The 19434-nt window shown below is 37.7% G+C and overlaps 1 long non-coding RNA gene across 2 annotated transcripts; it reads right to left on the bottom strand.

The window, feature by feature from the left end:
• Positions 1-1249: 1249 nt before the first annotated feature.
• Positions 1250-17452, bottom strand: LOC145956799 (uncharacterized). Of its 2 annotated transcripts, XR_014433060.1 has the most exons (3): positions 14796-16431; positions 14359-14471; positions 1250-1539 (listed from the first exon to the last, which is right to left on the bottom strand). It is a non-coding gene; the product is annotated as an uncharacterized LOC145956799 (long non-coding RNA). The 2 variants fall into 2 exon arrangements; XR_014433059.1 differs by having other exon boundaries at positions 14359-17452.
• Between the last annotated feature and the right edge of the window lie 1982 nt (positions 17453-19434).

Here is a 19434-nt window from a genome sequence, read left to right as displayed (position 1 = left end):
GAAATTAGCTTCAATGTGAGTTTGAATCTTTTCCAACTACTGCAAGCATTTAATAAATTCTTATAATTATTTAAAAAATAAGTATAAATGATTTTTACATTACATACTTTTTACTTTTATTTCCTTAACTCATTTTAGGAGTACTTATTAGCATTTTGCTTTGTATATCATGGATTCTTCAAGAATTGGAGCAGTACAAATTAAGGGAATGATTGAGTTATAAAAATTGAAAGAGAACAAAATAACTAATAAGGACAAATGAACTGCTTCAAAATAGTTCCAAAAAACAGTAGCAGACAAGATAAACATCAAAATTCAATTTGATTCTGTTCATACAAGATAAAACTGTCCTACCACAAGTAATTATAGTGTAATTGAATTTCCTGAACATAAAAGTATCTTCACAAACTTACCTTGCATTTTTGCTTGTTCAGCATATAAGTTCCACCGTACACACCACTCAAACGTGCAAATGCCTTAAGGAAATCAAAGAATAAGTTAGTTCCTGAGGGTGATGATTCCATACTTTTAGCTTAATGGCTTTGAACTAGAAAATTAAGTATGAAATTACAATTTTAATTAAGTATTAAGTATTAAGTGAATTGGATAGGAGACATAGTGCAGAAAGAACAAAAGAACAGAAATTTCGTCGGAAATTAATATTTTAAATTTTATATAAATTTCTTAATATAACTAACTGACATTGATTAGCCTACGCAGTGCTCATTTTGTTTTAGCCTTGCCTTGCAGCCTTTTCAAAAGGATCTGCAACTGTTATGTCTTTTATTATAGATTATACCCACTTAAATAACTTATATTTGTTATGAACGATGATTCAGATAGTTTCTCTCAAGGTTTACTTAGTAGTTTTAGAAAAAATTTCTGTTTCCATCAACAAAAAATATCTGTCTATTTTTTCCATTTCAAGAACAAATTCTCTTCAGCAATTACAGTATGATTAGTTAAATATTTGTGACATAAACATCTTCACTTAATGTAAATGATTGATGCATAAAAATGGACAAAGTTTTAGTTATTAGAATAAAAAATGGACCAAGTTTCTATGAAATATGATCTTCTCCACCATCAGCGGTTTTCATTCCAACTGCTTTTGGTCGCTGTAACATTTGCAGGCCCACATTAGCCATGTGTCCCATTAAATCTAACTTTTTTTTTTATATATATGTATCTGAATCAAACTTGGTATTAAATTAATAAGTTTATAGCTCGATATCAGTTTAAAGTTACATTTAATAGAAAAATACACATTTTGATTTATGCCACTGTACAAAACATTGTGTTTGATACAAGAGGTACATATAACACATACATAGAGTATGTGTGCATAAACTTCTCCAATAGCGTTTTTAAGAGAAAAAAATCAAAACAAAAATCAAACACATTTCTTCAATCATTCATAACAACCAAAACAAAACATAAATTCTGCTAAATTAAGTTAAATACTCCAACTCACGGGTAAAAGCAGGAAGATCAGATCTCTTCAACACCCTCAGCCTCTTCACTGTCGACACAAACATGCTGCCAAGAAAACACATTAATATGGTAAGTGAGATTATGAACGAACAATAGATTATGAACGAACAAACTTTGGATGACACATACTAGTTGCCTACAATTATGAAACAACACTAAAATTACAACTAATGTTTTAACATGTGGTAAAATTTACCCATGTTATGAGGTAAAAGTCAGCTGTACAAGTTAGAAACAAAGTTTTAACTTCAGATTCCTTCCTGTGTTACTGAAAACAATAATATTAAAGTTCATATATAAAATATAAAAGAACAGATCAAGAATTGGAATAAAATTAAGAAACTGAACAATGCATTAATAAAGAGGTTCTCATAGGCTAAGCCCTGATCCCAGAAAAAGGGAAACTACTCACAGGAGTTCATAGTAGTTCTCCCAGAAAAAAAGAATAAAAGAAAAGCAAACCTTAGAGTCGATGGCACAGGCGCCCAACCTTCTCCAAGTGTCAAAAACTAGAAAAACTGTCTCCGAAACAAAAATCCCCGTTCTAGGCTAACCTCATCTAATTTATAACCTAAAAGGGTAAAAAGGTAAAACTACCAAGATAAAAATTACAAAGATAAAATAAAAATAAAACATAAAACTTAAAAAGCTGGGACGCGAAGTGAATCACGGCCGTGACTGAGAATCACGACCGTGATCTTCTCTGGAGCACATCTATGAAGGGTCAGTGGCGTTCACGGGTGTGATTGGGAGTCACGGCCGTGATTTTCCCTGTAGCTCAGCATTTCCTCTTTAATTCTTAAATCTTGATCCTGCTCAGAGAAAACACAACACATACCAAGAAAAGCATAAAATGGGAAAATGATATAAAAATTTATTAAAAACATGAAAGATATGCATGATTATGCTATGAATTCTTGTGAATTAAAGTGCTAAAATACGAGTAAAATACACAACATCAGTTACATGCTAATAGGAGTACTAAATTTCCATCTAGATCAACACCAGCCTCAATTCAATATTAAAATCAATCTCCCATGCTATCATTATTTGATTATATAAATTCCAAGTTACTATAATTTGATCATTTTATTTATTTCAGGAGTCAATTATTAAAGAACCAATTTGGTCGATCATCTATTACAGTTTATTTATAACATACAGTTTCGAAACTTATTTTATAATAACTATTAATTTTATGCACCATTTTAACTACCACCATTACAATTTTAACTACTGAAGTGATTCCAGTTTTGATTGTTATAGATGACATAAAAGAGGAATATACGAATCCCAAAATAATTGTACTGTACTATTTAGCATTGTCGCCACCGGCCCAAACGGGCCTCGGCAGTCGCGAAGACGGTCGAGCTCGCTTTTATTTTAGTTTTGAAAATGTATTGGATTATTAGAACGACTTGTTCTCAAACTGAGACCTTGTCGATCTTATCCAATTTATTTATTAAAATGTCTCACCAATCCATATTAATCCCAAGCAGGACCCTCTATGGATTAGTGGTTTTCGTAAAAGGAGGGTTCGTGGAGTCGCCACCAATGTTTTACTCAAAACATTGGAAAAAGGGATAAGGCAATTGATTTTATAAATCAACTTTGGCCATTACAACCAGAGTTGGGTAAGGGAGTCGGTTACGCGTGGGGAAGGTGTTAGCACCCCACAGCGCCCCTTTCGGGTTCCCTATGACAGATTATTTTCTAAAATAACAACGTAAAATTACTAAATTACCCCTATTTATTATAAGCGATTATAAATTAACTATCTACATGATGACAGTTTAAATATGCACACAGAAAGCAGTAAAAGGAAGGATTTAAGAAGAAACCTCTTGAAGCGTGCTTTTATATATTGAGTAAAACTGGGAAGCTTTTTGGCGTTCCCTCGCTCTACAAGCTCGCTCGCTCCTTCCTAAAACTTTTAACTATGGAAATCCGGAGGATTTCCCTTCGACTAGGTTCGATCCTCAAGCAAAATGGCTCGGGGCTCAAGAACTTTGTCGGATCAACTCTCCGAGTGATTTCTAGGGCAGAACACTGCTTAAAAACCCCAGAATACTCAAGGAGAGGGTTGAAACTATCTGAAAAAGTGTGGAATGACGTCCAATTGACGTCATATTTATAGGGAATAGGCGCAATACGGCCTACAGAAGCAATACGGCCGTATTGAAATTTTTGAACTTCAATACGGCCGTATCGAGTTCAATACGGCCGTATTGAAATTCAGAAATTTCAATACGGCCGTATTAAATTCAATACGGCTATATTGAAGCTTCAATACGGCCGTATTGATTTCAGTACGGCCGTATTGAAGTTTCAGAAACTTCAATACACCGTATTGAGTTCACTGCGGCCGTATTGAAGCTTCAATACGGCCGTATTAAGTTCAGTACGGCCGTATTGGGCTTCATTCCCTCCACTTCCTTATTTTGAGCTATTCTAAGACCTCTAGACCTACAGAGAACCCTCCTAGGGCCTTCCAGGAGTCCTTCTGGCTGATCTTCCTTCAGTCTTCGAGAGTCTTCAAGCTTTATTTCCGACCCGGACAATTTTAGGGGTCTACAGCTGCCCCCCCTTTACTTAGTCGGACGGCCTTTTGGTGTACCGGCTGACAAGTAAAGGAGTTGACCCAATTGTCCGGGTGATGCGCCGACCTTCTGACTTGTAGCGTCTTCCGGTGGAAAATTGTCGAGTAGCCTCTCCAGGTTTTACTTTGCTTGCTGCCCAAGCTGGAAGCTGTGAGTACCGCCTCTCCAGGCTTAGCTTCACTCTTTGTTCGAGCCGGAAGCTAAGTACCCTTGTGACAACGGTAGCAGTGTGAGTTTCGCCTCTCCAGGCTTAGTCTCGCTCTTTGTTCGAGCCGGAAACTAAGCACTTTTGTGACGACGGTGAGCAGTGAGAGTTTCGCCTCTCCAGGCTTAGTCTCGCTCTTTGTTCGAGCCGGAAACTAAGCACCTTTGTGACGACGGTGAGCAGTGTGAGTTTCGCCTCTCCAGGCTTTGCTTTGCTTGCTGCCCAAGCTGGAAGCTGTGAGTACCGCCTCTCTAGGCTTAGCTTCACTCTTTGTTCGAGCCGGAAGCTAAGTACCTTTGTGACGACAGTAAGCAGTGAGTGCCTCCTTTCCAGAGATAGCTTCGCTCATTGCTCGAGCCGGAAGCTGTGTACCTCCGTGTTTGTGACGACGGGGTAGTGTGAATATCTCCTTTTCAGGGATTTGTGATGATTTTGTCTCCACAGTCCACGATGCTGCTTCGACGGTTGTTTTTTTGATTTTTGTGCCACTGAGGGCTGGATAACGCAGGGATCCGTCTAGGGGATGTGCAGTTACTCATAGGTTCTTGTGTCCCAACTTTCCATTGCGTAGTTGGTGCCCACTGGGGAATTTATGATTCCTTAGGGGTGTAGACACAAAGATGCTCTTCCTGATGTGAGCGGTGCCTTATGATTGGCTGACGTCCTTTCGACGTTGGTGGAGTATCCCGGTTATCCTTGTTCGGGTGTCTCTTTTGGTTTTCTGATTTTGCTGCCTCTGTGTAGGCTGTTATCCACTGGGGATTTTGTCGTTGATTTTGATTAGCCTCTTCTGTTAGGCATATCACCTTGATGTTCAATGATTGGCTGAGAGCCAGATTCCACTTGGGGAATGATTATTGATCTTTTTATGATTTTTCCTTTTGAAGGAGTGCCTCTTATGTAGGCGACTGGGGAATTGGGGTTCAGTGTTCGGCTGAGTGCCGGATTCCTCTTGGGGAATGGTTATTGATCTTTTTTATTTTTCCTCTTTTTGAAGGAGTGCCTCTTGAGTAGGCGATTGGGGAATGAGGGATCTTATGTATCCCAGAGTATTATTTAGGAAGCCTCTGCAGGCTTAGCCTCTCTCAACACTTGAGCTGGAGAGCTATCTTCACTGAGGAAGTTTAAGTCCTTTGACTTGGATATTCTGCTTGGGAGATCGTACTTCCATTGGGGATTTTGACGATTTTGCTTTGATAGCTCTCGCTGGGGATTTTGAATCCAAGAGCATGAGTTGAGGTTCCCTCTGGGGGGGGGTATTATTTCTGCGAGCCTCTCCAGGCTCAATTATTCTTTGATGTGGAGGATGAGGAGTATTTTGGTAAGCCTCTCCAGGCTTAGTTATTCTGAGAGTATTCTTTCGGCAAGCCTCTCCAGGCTTAGTTATTCTGTACAAACGGTTTGTTGGATTTTTTGTATCCTTGCCTTTTTTATTTTCGGCTTTTTCTGTATTTTGCCTTTTCTTCTGATTTGGCTTTTTCTGTATTTTGCCTTTTTTATGTTTTTGGCTTTTGCTGTACAGAATTTAAATTGCTAGAGAATTTTGAATTCAAAAGTGGCAAATTTCATTACTAAAAATGAATTTGTACAAGGAAAATTTGAGAGATGGGGCTAAGCCCAACCAAACTAATGCATGAAAAAGCAATAAAACAGAAGCCAGTCTTCACTCCTCTGTCGGCGGGTCCTGTGGCGAGTCCGGGAAGCGGCGATGCATCCAGACGGAGAGGTTGTCGAACCCCTGCACCAAGGTATCTAGTCGAGCATCTGTACTCTGCTGCCATGTGCCGATGCTATGCTGAAAAGCATCGAATCGGGTATCGATGCTTTGCTGTAAAGTGTCAAAGCGGGCATCAAAGTAGGCCCTATCCGACTGCGAGGTGCCGGTCTCTGGCTGTGGGCTGCCATCGCCCTCAAAGTCGAGGTCATTGAGGATGTCGGCATAGGCATCGGGGCCATCTACTCGTACAAACCCCCCAGCTGATCTAGTAATGATCCTCATGCTAATCAAAGTGGTAGCACCGATCAGCTTTGGCGCCAGCGCCCTTGGCTCTTCGCCATCGGGGCATCCCCATGTCTCCGCCAGCTGTGAAAGGAGTGGGGCGACCAAGATATACCCCTGTCTAGACTCTCCTCCCTCTCGTGCCCCCAGCTTCTTCACATGCTCGAGGAAGAAATATCCAGGGTTGGCCTTCCATCCGGTGGCCATGCAATATAATGCCAGCAGGTCCGGACGAGTAATCGACTCGGGGCTCTTGGACCTGCCATGGATAGTACTGGTAAGGATCTTGTGGCAGATCCGAAGAGCGGTCGGAAGCCGGGAGCCCTTTACCCCTGAATGGTAATCCTCTCGGCCAGTGAGCAATCTCCACATGTCAACCGGAGTCCACTGATCAGGCCACTCGCATATGGCATCACGAAATTCCAGCTGATCAGTGCGGCTGAAATTTCCTGCCTGGACATTGAACTCGTCCAAAGTCAAGGAGCGGTACCCCTGATTCATCCAGAAGTCAACCGAGCAGACATCTTCCCCATAACTGTTCGTCGACTCAGTAACACCGACGGAGGCCAGGAACTCCTTCGTGGCTGTCAAGTACAGCTGAGAAGGGGGATCAAGGAGAAATCCCCATCCTATACTGCCGAAGTAACCCCTGACGTCATCCTCCAAGCCCACTGCTCGGAGAAGGTCAAAGTCAAGCACCCTTGACGGCTCGAAGTTGAATGTCTCTATGAGCTCCAGCCGTTGCCTGTGTCGATCCGTCATCTCACGTCGAGCTAGGGCTCTCTGTCTTTTTCGGGATGACTCTGCCATTTCTGAGAAGCTGTCTAGGGTGCACTCACAAACAAAATATGCAGGGAATGAAGATTGGTATGCAAAAATGAGAGGGGGGAAGGCTTATTTATAGAGAAGTTTTCGCCAGTACGGCCGTATTGAATATAATACGGTCGTATTGGCGTTACCGTTATTGTACAAATGTGGCAATCAATACGGCCCGTATTGAATGGAATACGGCCGTATTGAGCGTCAATACGCCCGTATTGTGTTTAATACGTCGTATTGAATATGAAACGTTGCTTCAACGTTCACCTTGATACGCCCGTATTAAACTCAATACGGGCGCATTGATTTTCATCATTTTTTTTTTTTTTTTTTTAAGATAAACAGAGAATAAGTGATCTTCCAGTACACCTATCATCTGTATGCATGTATGCAGTATATGATGCACCTAATTCTATTTGATTCATTTTTTCAAAAGAATTAATCGATGCGTTTTTCTGTTTGGATTTTTGCCATTCCTCTAGACGAGCTGTGCTCTGCCGACTTCTATAACCGAGGAATGATGCGTATTTGATTTTGGGATTTGGTGTCATCAACCAAATAATCCTTCCCTTCCTTTAGAAGATGTGTCAACCCTCCTATTGACCACTATATCTCCATGTTTCCACTAGATTATTCAAAAATCGTTGGGACAAGAGAGAAAAGAAGGAAAAGATATATTTTCAAAAGTTTGTGTTTTAGAGGGGATTGTTTTATTTTTTGAAAAATGGATTTTGTAAGAATGGCTGGCCAATGGTAGGCTTATTGTGTTTAGGTTCGTTCGATTAAACACTTATGAAGTTAAGCACATCTTTGTTATTAATGATTGTGCTTTGACAACTTGGATAGCTTTTCTTGAGCTCCTTGTTGAATTCAATTGATGGTACCATCATGGATTTATTTCGTTTTTCCTTTTTGACGGCCCTAACTTTTGCCTAAAACACCGATTTGTGATGTCTTAGCGGGCTTTTGTTTTTGTTCATTATTTTGTAACCCTTATTTTTGCCTAGGTCACCCTTTTGTGGGATTCCTAGCGGGTCTTTTGCTCTTATTTTTTTGCGCAGTCCCCTTTTTGGGTTTCCTGCCGAGCTTATTATCTTTAGGATTTCTTTTATCCATGATGGCACTTATTGATGCCAAGAAAAGGTGCTCCAAGCTGTCATGCACACTTCCACATAAAAATGATGCGGGTTTATTGATTATTAAGACGATTTTAACCTCACTTATGTTCATTCAAACAGGGTTAAATAATGTCGTTTAGAATTTTATTGTAAGCAAGAAAAGAAGCAATAAGAAATTAATGAAGAATGATTTTATTATAATCATGATGGAAACATGTGCCCTATCGAGGCTCGGGGGTCGGGCTGTCCCCGAGGAATGATCTCTAATAGTCACTGAATTTACACATCCCTATTAGAAGGAAAAGGACACTTGATGACGACAGCTGGCCTTGATGTTTGTGAACCAGCCTTCCTAAAGATCTGGCTTAAAGAACGTCGAAAAGGATCTTGATTCCTCTTCGTTCTTTGATCTTTAACAGGGTTGTATCCTAACCCTTGTTTCCCCGGATTGTCCTTGATAATAGGTAGCTCCGGGATTCCTTGGGAGTACTTGCCCAATCCTTGTCCTGGCAAGTATCCGTTCTTTGTGAGCATATGGGCTACCTTCTTCATTTCTCGGGGAAACGTTTCAACATTGGCGATTTCCAATGCTTGGAAGGCGGTTTCCAAAGCTTCCTCTGCTGCATCCACATAAGGTATGTTGGATGGCTTACTGATAAGTATGTCGTCTTCAGCTTGCACGGTCACCAGTTTGTCACCCACGATGAACTTGACTTTCTGGTGGAGCGTAGAGGGTACAGCCTTCGCATCATGAATCCAAGGTCGGCCTAGGAGACAGCTGTATGCAGGAGTAATATCCATCACTTGAAATTCGACGTTGAAGATGGTGGGTCCAATTTGAATTGGAAGATTGACTTCTCCCACCACTTCTCTTTTAGAACCGTCGAAAGCTCGAACGATCATGTTGCTCGGGCGCATTTGGACTCCCTTGATTGCCACTTGATCAAGAGTTCTTTTGGGCATCACATTCAAGGAAGATCCGTTATCCACCAAGACTTTTGCGATGTGATACTCCTTGCACTTTACAGAGATGTGCAAGGGCTTGTTGTGATTAGGTCCCTCGGCGGGGATTTCTTCATCGGTGAAAGTGAGGTAATCATTAGCCGTGATGTGGCTAACAATTCCCTCAAACTTGTCTTGGGAGATGGTATGCGACACATATGCCTCGTTCAAGACCTTCAACAGAGCTTGCCGATGCGGTTCGGAGCTTAGGATCAACGACAACAAAGTGATCTTTGCTGGTGTCTTGTGAAGTTGATCCACAATGGAGTACTCGCTTTGTTTGATGAATTTTAACAACTCATCAATCTCCTCCTCGGATTCTCTATCTTCCTCGGTTTTCTCCTTTTCTTTTCCTTTATTCTTGGGAGCTTTATCGTGCAGATCTTCGGGAGTGTAGATCCTGCCACTCCTAGTCATGCCCCCAAGTCCAGCAATGTTGGAGATGTCGCTGTCGGCAGAAGAATGGATGTCGTATATCCATGGCATAGCCTTATTTGTTTTGTAGGGGAAAGGCCTTGGAGCGACAATCCTTAACGGCGTGGGACTTTCCTCTTTTTCTGTCTTGATTACCAACAACGGCGTCGTCGTGTGTTCGCTTTGCGCAGTTGTTGGTTTGCATTTTATCACAAATGGCGTGCGATCCATTCTGAACATACGCATCGATTAATTCTTTCTTTTTATTAATCTTTATTATTAATTACTAGGAGAGATAAATGCAAAATGAATGACTAATGAGATGCAAAGGCAATAAATCTCAAAAATACGATTTTTTTTTCATTAAAGAAAGTGTACAACTTTTATACAATGCTTTGAAGCAATTTTTTACAATAAGAGAAAAGCCGGTAAAAACCCACAGGCGGGTTCATATTTCTTTGCCATTCATCTTCGGCTTCCTCGACATGACGACCCATTGCTTCAATCTGCGTATGGACCGCTTGGCTCATATCGTCACTGATTTTCTGAGCCTCCTTCGCTTTCTGAGCATAGTAGTTGATCATGGCCTGTAGCTCATTAAGCTCGTCTTCGGCTCGATCCTTCTCCTCTTGGAGTTTGGCCATTTGTGCCAATCCTTTCCTTTCCTTTCTGCGGAAATCGGAAAGGTCTGCGGCTTGTCGTCGAGCGACTTCCCGCCATTGTTGTGCGTCGGATCGAGTCAGAAACAAATCATCTTGCATGTCCTTGATCAACTGTGCCTGCCTTGCATGCTCGGCTTCAAGGTGTGCTATCTTTACATTGACTTCTTGGAGTTGACTACTCGGTTCAACCTTTGGCATTTTGGATGCCCGAGTAGTCTTCTCGTTGAGGTTAGCACACTCATCCTTGAGCCGCTCTATCTCATGGTCCTTCTTCTTGCATTGCCTTTGAAGACCGTCAATGGTGAAACTGGATTCTTCGTTTTTCTCTTCAAGAACTCTCATCTGAGCTCCCATGATTTCCAGTTTCTTGGTCAAGGCGTCGACCTGTTCTTGCAACATCCTCCTTGTAGTCGTGGTTGCACAAGAGGTGGATGGTTGTGACACCCCCCTCTCATTCCTCCATTTCTCGTAATCAATGGAAACGGACACCCGAGGCTTTTCAAGCTCGAGATCTCCCTCATAGGTTGGTCTCTCCCACGCTCTTATAACAGCGTGCATATCTCTCTGATGCTCGGGATCGAAAGAGAAACACAACCCTCCCAGCTCCTCTATGGTAGGAACGATTTGGGTCCTCATTAGTTGCCTCATAACCAATTTAGGTGAGTAGGTTATGCAACCTCTGAGGCCCATCAACGGTATGCTCGAATAACTGCCGCATCTTGTCAATACATGGCTCGGACGGAACCAAGGGCAAACCCACGTGAAGTGCTCGATACTCCACCGTTCCATCTCATCCTTCCACTCGGAAGCATATCGGCGGCATACGGGGATCTTTGAGAAGCTTCTCAACGGATCGGACAAAGTCCCCATGTGACTAGAGGCGTAGAAATGTGTGATGCCCCACACATATAACAAGGAGGTGCAGCATCGGATGATCTTCCCTTGCTTCTGTTGAGACAGATGAACAGATAGCAAGGTGTCGGCAAGAATAGCAGGCACGGGACTCTTCATATGCACGTCCCAAGCAAAGAAAGCGTCCATCGCAGCATGGTCCACTGTGTTAGCGTGAAAGGGGAATAGGATCATCCCAAACACGGCTAACGCAAGAGTCTTGTTGAAAGCTAACCAATCTCCCTCACCAGCCAAGGAAGAAAGGTGGTCTTCGATCATAGCAAGCTTCCAACCCTTGATACTGCCGTTCCCCACTAAGGCAGCTGATCGTAGTGGTAGTTTGACCTGAGTGGCTACTCTCTCTACGGCCACATGGTTCCCCTGAAAAAGGTAGACCCCGGCTGATTTAGGCCACCGTAACATGAGCTCGTACTCCTCTAGAGTAGGAACCAGGTCAAACTGGGGGAACTCAAAACAGTGCAGATCGGGACTCCAGAAGTGAACCAATGCCCTCAGAAAAGCTGGATCCACACAAATCCTCATCAAATCGAGAACTCGCCCATAAGATTTCTCAAACTCGACGCGAGCCTCTCTTGACATCAAGGTACAGAGGTGATCCAACCTCTCAGCACGGTATAATAGGAAGTCCACTTTCTTTAATGGCCTTTGCACCTCCCTAGACCTCTCCATAATCTACAATACAATGCATGATATGAGATGATGGTGATGAATATGCATGCATAGTGTTTATTCAACTAAACATTATCATGTTTTCGGGATATTCCTATGATGATGCATGATATTGCTTGGTTTGGATAAATACGTATTTTTTTCTTTTTGAGCATTTTGTATTTTTGTATACTTTGGGCGAAAAGGGAAACTACCTATATGAATGCAATGGAGGCAGATGTTAACACCGCGTACTAGAAAATCTTTATTTCTATTTATTCTTATTTTTTATTGTAAATAAGAATGTTGTATGTTTAAAAGGTGCAAATATATGCTCATACAATGTCACATAAAAAATGCACACACAATTCACTCATCCACGAACAGTCACGAGCGAATCACGAGGTAGGGGTCTCCTGCAGAAATGGTGCATATTCAAGGTAGGTTCTAGCTGTTCTCACCAGTCCAAGGCCCCCAAGGTGCCCCCATTATAGGGACCCAATTCCTCTCATCGTAGGTCGATGGAAAGCTCCAACGCACCGTCGGACTCAAGTTCATGGTTATCACCTTGAGTGATGTTTTCCGACAACGGTCTACGGGCACCTATAGACCCATTCGACAACCGGCCGTACTAACATCCACTCCCTATGGTTAATCACTCATGCCCCCGGGTATAGAGGGAACTGTTGTGTGCAAAGGTTTGTGTACAGTTTGTATTTCAAACAATTGCGGAATTTAAACATACAACAGTTATTTAAAGCCATATAATAAATCATGTTATCATACAAGCAAGGGGTAACGAAGTAATTTTTAACTATTATTTGTTAAAAACAATCTGTCACTAAATGGGACTGACTCTCGAAGCTTCCCCAGTGGAGTCGCCATCTGTCGCCACCGGCCCAAACGGGCCTCGGCGGTCGCGAAGACGGTCGAGCTCGCTTTTATTTTAGTTTTGAAAATGTATTGGATTATTAGAACGACTTGTTCTCAAACTGAGACCTTGTCGATCTTATCCAATTTATTTATTAAAATGTCTCACCAATCCATATTAATCCCAAGCGGGACCCTCTATGGATTAGTGGTTTTCGTAAAAGGAGGGTTCGTGGAGTCGCCACCAATGTTTTACTCAAAACATTGGAAAAAGGGATAAGGCAATTGATTTTATAAATCAACTTTGGCCATTACAACCAGAGTTGGGTAAGGGAGTCGGTTACGCGTGGGGAAGGTGTTAGCACCCCACAGCGCCCCTTTCGGGTTCCCTATGACAGATTATTTTCTAAAATAACAACGTAAAATTACTAAATTACCCCTATTTATTATAAGCGATTATAAATTAACTATCTACATGATGACAGTTTAAATATGCACACAGAAAGCAGTAAAAGGAAGGATTTAAGAAGAAACCTCTTGAAGCGTGCTTTTATATATTGAGTAAAACTGGGAAGCTTTTTGGCGTTCCCTCGCTCTACAAGCTCGCTCGCTCCTTCCTAAAACTTTTAACTATGGAAATCCGGAGGATTTCCCTTCGACTAGGTTCGATCCTCAAGCAAAATGGCTCGGGGCTCAAGAACTTTGTCGGATCAACTCTCCGAGTGATTTCTAGGGCAGAACACTGCTCAAAAACCCCAGAATACTCAAGGAGAGGGTTGAAACTATCTGAAAAAGTGTGGAATGACGTCCAATTGACGTCATATTTATAGGGAATAGGCGCAATACGGCCTACAGAAGCAATACGGCCGTATTGAAATTTTTGAACTTCAATACGGCCGTATCGAGTTCAATACGGCCGTATTGAAATTCAGAAATTTCAATACGGCCGTATTAAATTCAATACGGCTGTATTGAAGCTTCAATACGGCCGTATTGATTTCAGTACGGCCGTATTGAAGTTTCAGAAACTTCAATACGCCGTATTGAGTTCACTGCGGCCGTATTGAAGCTTCAATACGGCCGTATTAAGTTCAGTACGGCCGTATTGGGCTTCATTCCCTCCACTTCCTTATTTTGAGCTATTCTAAGACCTCTAGACCTACAGAGAACCCTCCTAGGGCCTTCCAGGAGTCCTTCTGGCTGATCTTCCTTCAGTCTTCGAGAGTCTTCAAGCTTTATTTCCGACCCGGACAATTTTAGGGGTCTACAAACATTATTCATAAGTTGAGGAAATATAGACTAAAAGTGAAGTGGAGTTGGATTTCTATTCACTTGTTTATCAGTAGCATTCAATATGCTTTTATATACCCACCACTCTAATTGTTTGGGTGCTAAGTTTTAAAACTCCTTTGAAATGTTTCTGACTAGTTGACTATCATTCCCAAAGTTCTCACTATAGACTACAAAGGCAATTAAATTATTACCGACATATTGTTTCCAATAACTAAATTATAAACACAAAATTAAAACAATAACACAGGAAAGCCGAACTGACTCGCTGGCATGGAAAAAAATATTGAATTGAATAAACAAGAGTATATTCCCCACTTCCTACCAATAAACCCGTATTGACTTTCTTTTCCTCTTCCTTGTTTTGATTTCCACCAGCACAGGAATCTCTTTGACCAGAATAGCAGCTAGAACAGCCAATGTGAGATAAATTCAACTCTGCATCAAGCTCCATTGTCACAAAAGAATGAAAAAATATGAAAGCTAATTATTATAAAAGATCAGTATTTTACTTTAAAAAAATTTGTTAGCTGAAAAAAGATTGACTATTAGTATAAGCTAGTGACTATTCAATTGCGGTAATCAAGATTGAGATTTAGGCTTAGTTTAGATTAGCATCTAGCTTGAGAGCCTTTTGATTGAGATAGGTATTTGATTCCTTAACTTGCAAAAAATCCCTTGTAACTTTATAGGTGTTTGTGAAAAAATTAAATGAGAAAGTTTGTGAAAAAGTCGATATTACATAAGGTAATTTTGACTTACATATGAGGATCCTTGCAGCACTTGATTTTGTCTTCGTAGTTCAAATAAGTCCTTGCAGCACTTGCTAGTAAATTCTTATGTTGTAAATATATCAAATCAGGAACCTGATAAACCTGAAACAGAGGCTATCGTCAACATTGTAAAAAAATATCACAAGCCAATGCAATTATGGTCTTGTGGTTGTTGAATTTACTTCTCCATGTATGATTAAAAGAAAATTTCTAGCCACACTCTATTTATCATCCTCTTTCTTATACTCTAATATACGATCAATGAGAGTTAAATGTTTCCAATCATGCGTTATTGGGTCACTATTAGATCATGCATAAAATGAGACTCACAAAATTTATAATTTTTAATCTATTTCAACTAATAATAAGAAAAATATTAAGAAGAAATCGTTAGAAGGTGTCTTTTATTAGCATTCCTGGCGATTATATTTAGTAATTTGGTTCTAGTTTGAATGTTTCAACGGTTTGAGTTGGCATCACCTTAAGAGGAAAAGGGGTCAGGTCGATTTGGTCAGTTACCCATTTCATACGGTTGGGTTAGAAATTATGGAGTTTGAAAAGAAGTGTCCAATTGGTGCTTTCTGTTTTTGGTTCAAGTGTTGAACATGGTCATTGCACACTACAGACAATTTTTCACTCAAACTAACATATATAAATGCCTTTATTGGCCACATGGTAAGGCATCACCTTCTGTTTCTTTCCAAGCAGAATCACTTTAATTTAATAGCCACCCTTTTTGTGTCCTTGAAGTTGAATCCGCAATGAGATAAACACAAGGAACCAATCAGAAAAGAATCCACTCCTTAGGTAACCAATAACCATCCATTTAATCTCCAAAAGGCTTAAAAAACAAGAAACTCATCCAACCACGCATCAATAATCAAATCCCAGTTGTTGTCTATACTATATAGTATATTTAATCACATCCTAATTCACCTAGCAGGCTAGCCCTAAAATTCCTAACACACCAAATATCAAAAAGTATTTATATATACAAGTTGGAATAGAACAATCATATTTTCTAAAAAAAATCAATTTTTCATGTGTCTACTCAAACACATATAAATCCATTCACTCAAACCCATTCTTTAACCAAAGTCAACTTTGCAAAATCAGGCTCATATAGAATAAAGTTTGCAAACCCAAATCCAAGCACAAACTACGTTATTTAAAAATCAATTTATTTGGATAATACAACAATCACATTGTTAGACATTTTGAATCACTACAAACAGAATATAAAATAAATAAATTAGATACTTTAAACGACATACTGGACACAGAATGAAGCATCGCAAAATCAAAACAGAGGGCTATATCAACTTTGCAAAATCAGGCTCATACAGAATGATGAAACAGAGGAAACAGAGGAAACCCTAAAATGAAACAAATACCTTCACAACAGAGTCGCACAATAGGACGACTGCGTTTCCGAAAACCTCCTCCGGGAGTTCCTCCACACCCTAAAACATTAGCACCCACGCATTTGTACAAGATGAGAGAGGCAAAAACAACCAAAACACAAAATGAAGATACGCACCTAAAATGACTTCCCTGTGTTGCCCTTCGTCGAATACGACTTCAATGTTTCCTTCGAGGGTTGTTGAAGATAAACGAGCGTTTTAGGTTTCACTAAGTTGAGAGGGTGTGCGAGAGAGAGCGTTCTAGAGTGAGCAAGAGGTAGGGTTCGAGAGTGCATTTGAGAGTGTTTCAGAGGGTCAGCAACTATACTCATTTTAATTTTATAATTTTTATTTTAAAAAGTATTAATTAAGTTTTTATTTATTCAAATTTATTGAATTTGATTTATTTTAAAATTAAATTTACTCTTATTTTTTAAAAATAATTGAAGTTAAAAGGAAAAGAAATTTGATTAAATTAAAATATTTTAAAAAATTAAAGACTCAATTGAGTATTTTCAAAATAAATTTAATATTTAAATAAGAAAATTAATTATTGAATCTTTTAAAAATAAGAGAACCAAATTTAACTTAAAAAATATTAAATAAATTATATAAATTATTATATAATATAAGAAATATTTATAATTAATATAAATAGAAATATAAATTATTAATTGTTATATTAGTTTTTATTTGTTAAAAAAATTCAATCTTTAATTTGTTTCTTACGTTTAATAACATTATTTTTATTTTAGAAGGTATCAATTAAGTTTTTATTTATTAAAATATGTTAAATAAGTTATTTTTTAATTAAGTAAACATTGATTAAATTAATCTTATTTTTAAAAATTAAAGATTCAATTCAAGTTTCTCAAAAATATATAGTAATATAACATTATAAGATCTTATCATATAAAAACTTATTATATAAGATCTTAAACAAGTATTATTTCTTAAAACATATCATTATTCATTGATCTTATTACATAAAAATTTATTATATAATATCTTAAATAAGTTATTTCTTTAAATATATCCTTATTTATCGGATGTTTAATAGTAATATAATTTGTTGAAATCTTTATTAATATGATTCGCTGAATATCTAATTAAAACTTACATCGTATAAAATCCAAATTAAAGAAAAAGGTAACAAACACATGTACCATGACAACTAATAAACTAAAAAACCATAAACAGAAAATGAAACACAAAAGGAAAGCAAATTATATATATATATATATATATATATTAAAGAAGATGGATCTTTTTACTCTAAGAGTTACATAGACTTACTCCGTTCAATAACTCATTTTCTCTATGAAATTTCAATTATCTAACCGTTCAATTTAAAGTTCTTAATGCATAGATCAAATATGTAAATTGTTAGAAAATTTAAAAATCATTTGATACTTCGTTTCATTAATTTTAATCAATGTATAAAATGATTCTATGATTATCCGTCAATTTGAATTAATGAAATGAAGTATCAAATAATTTTTAAATTTTTTACAAATTTGTAAATTTGATCTATGCATTAAATTTTTTAAATTGAACAGTTTGATCGTTAATAATAATTAAAAATTATTTATTTATTTAGGTTATCACATACCATTATACATTTCATGTCTTTAAATCTTTTAATAAAAAGTTAAATTAATAACTAAAAATTATTTATTTATTTCTTAAGAATTGAGGGTATATAATTATCCATTATTTTGGAGACAAAAATTAGTTACAAGATGACGTATATATATTTCCCTTTATCTATTACTATATACATATAATCAAACAACTATATGTTTAACTATTTTTCTTCCATTCATTTTCTCAGTCTCTCTGTCTCTGTCTCTATATATATATATAGACAAACAGGTTATACTAACAGTAATACCGGGTGTAACTTTTATTAAGTATTACACACCACTCGATAATTAATTATTATATTATGAATAATAATAATATATATATTTAATTCATCTTTAAAAATAATTGAAGTTAAAAGGAAAAGAAATTTGATTAAATTAATATATTTTAAAAAATTAAAGACTCAATTGAGTATTTTCAAAATAAATTTAATATTTACATAAGAAAATTAATTATTGAATCTTTTAAAAATAAGATAATCAAATTTAACTTAAAAAATATTAAATAAATTATATGAATTATTATATAATATAAGAAATATTTATAATTAATATAAATAGAAATATAAATTATTAATTGTTATATTAATTTTTATTTGTTAAAAAAATTCAATCTTTAATTTGTTTCTTACGTTTAATAAAGTAAAACTGAATTCATCTTTTCTTTATGTTTTCCATTAAATATGGTACACAAAAGTTAAAGCTATTCATTATTCTAAATTATATTTTAATTAAAAATAATTTTTTAGTAAATAAAAAGTATTATAATAAATAATTAAACTAAAAAAAATAAATTATATAATAATTAATTTTTTTAATGATGTTAAATTAAATATTTTAATTATTTTATAAAAAAATGTTTTACCTACGGAATATTATCTACGGAATTTTTTCCGTAGATAATTTCCAGTTATCTACGGAAATATCCGTAGATAAGTTATCTACGGAAATTTTCGTAGATAAGTTATCTACGGCCGTAGATAACTTATCTACGAAAATTTCCGTAGATAACTTATCTACGGATATTTCCGTAGATAACTGGAAATTATCTACGGAAAAAATTCCGTAGATAATATTCCGTAGAAAATTAAATATTATCTACAGAAAATATTCCGTAGATAATATTCCGTAGATAATTAAATGTTATCTACGGAAAAATTTCCATAGATAATATTCCGTAGATAATATCAATTTTTCTTGTAGTGCTATAAATACCCAACACCCCACCACTTGTAAATACTTTGGATTATATGAATTTGAGAGAGCATTTCTTTGCCTCAAATCCTATCCTTAGTCCCTAGGTTAGTTTGGCTAGCCCCCTTCATTCTCCATCCTTGGAGAGTGAAACCCTAGAGTGGCCTCCACCTACACTTGGAGTGAGCCAACCTTGAGCAACCCTATACCATACACCATACACTTCCGCCCAAACACCACCTTTTCACGCCTATCTTCCTTTCTCCACCATAAACCTCCCTTTGTCCAACCTTTGATGAGCCTAGATCAAGGGCAAGGTGTCTCCCTTCAATCACTATCATCAACCATGGAAGGAGGGACTCCATCACTTCTCAACCATTGTTCT

This window comes from Cajanus cajan, chromosome 4, assembly GCF_000230855.2.
Source record: "Cajanus cajan strain Asha chromosome 4, NIPB_CcT2T_4, whole genome shotgun sequence".
Taxonomy (NCBI): Eukaryota; Viridiplantae; Streptophyta; class Magnoliopsida; order Fabales; family Fabaceae; genus Cajanus; species Cajanus cajan.
This window is presented reverse-complemented; position numbering and strand designations above follow the sequence as displayed.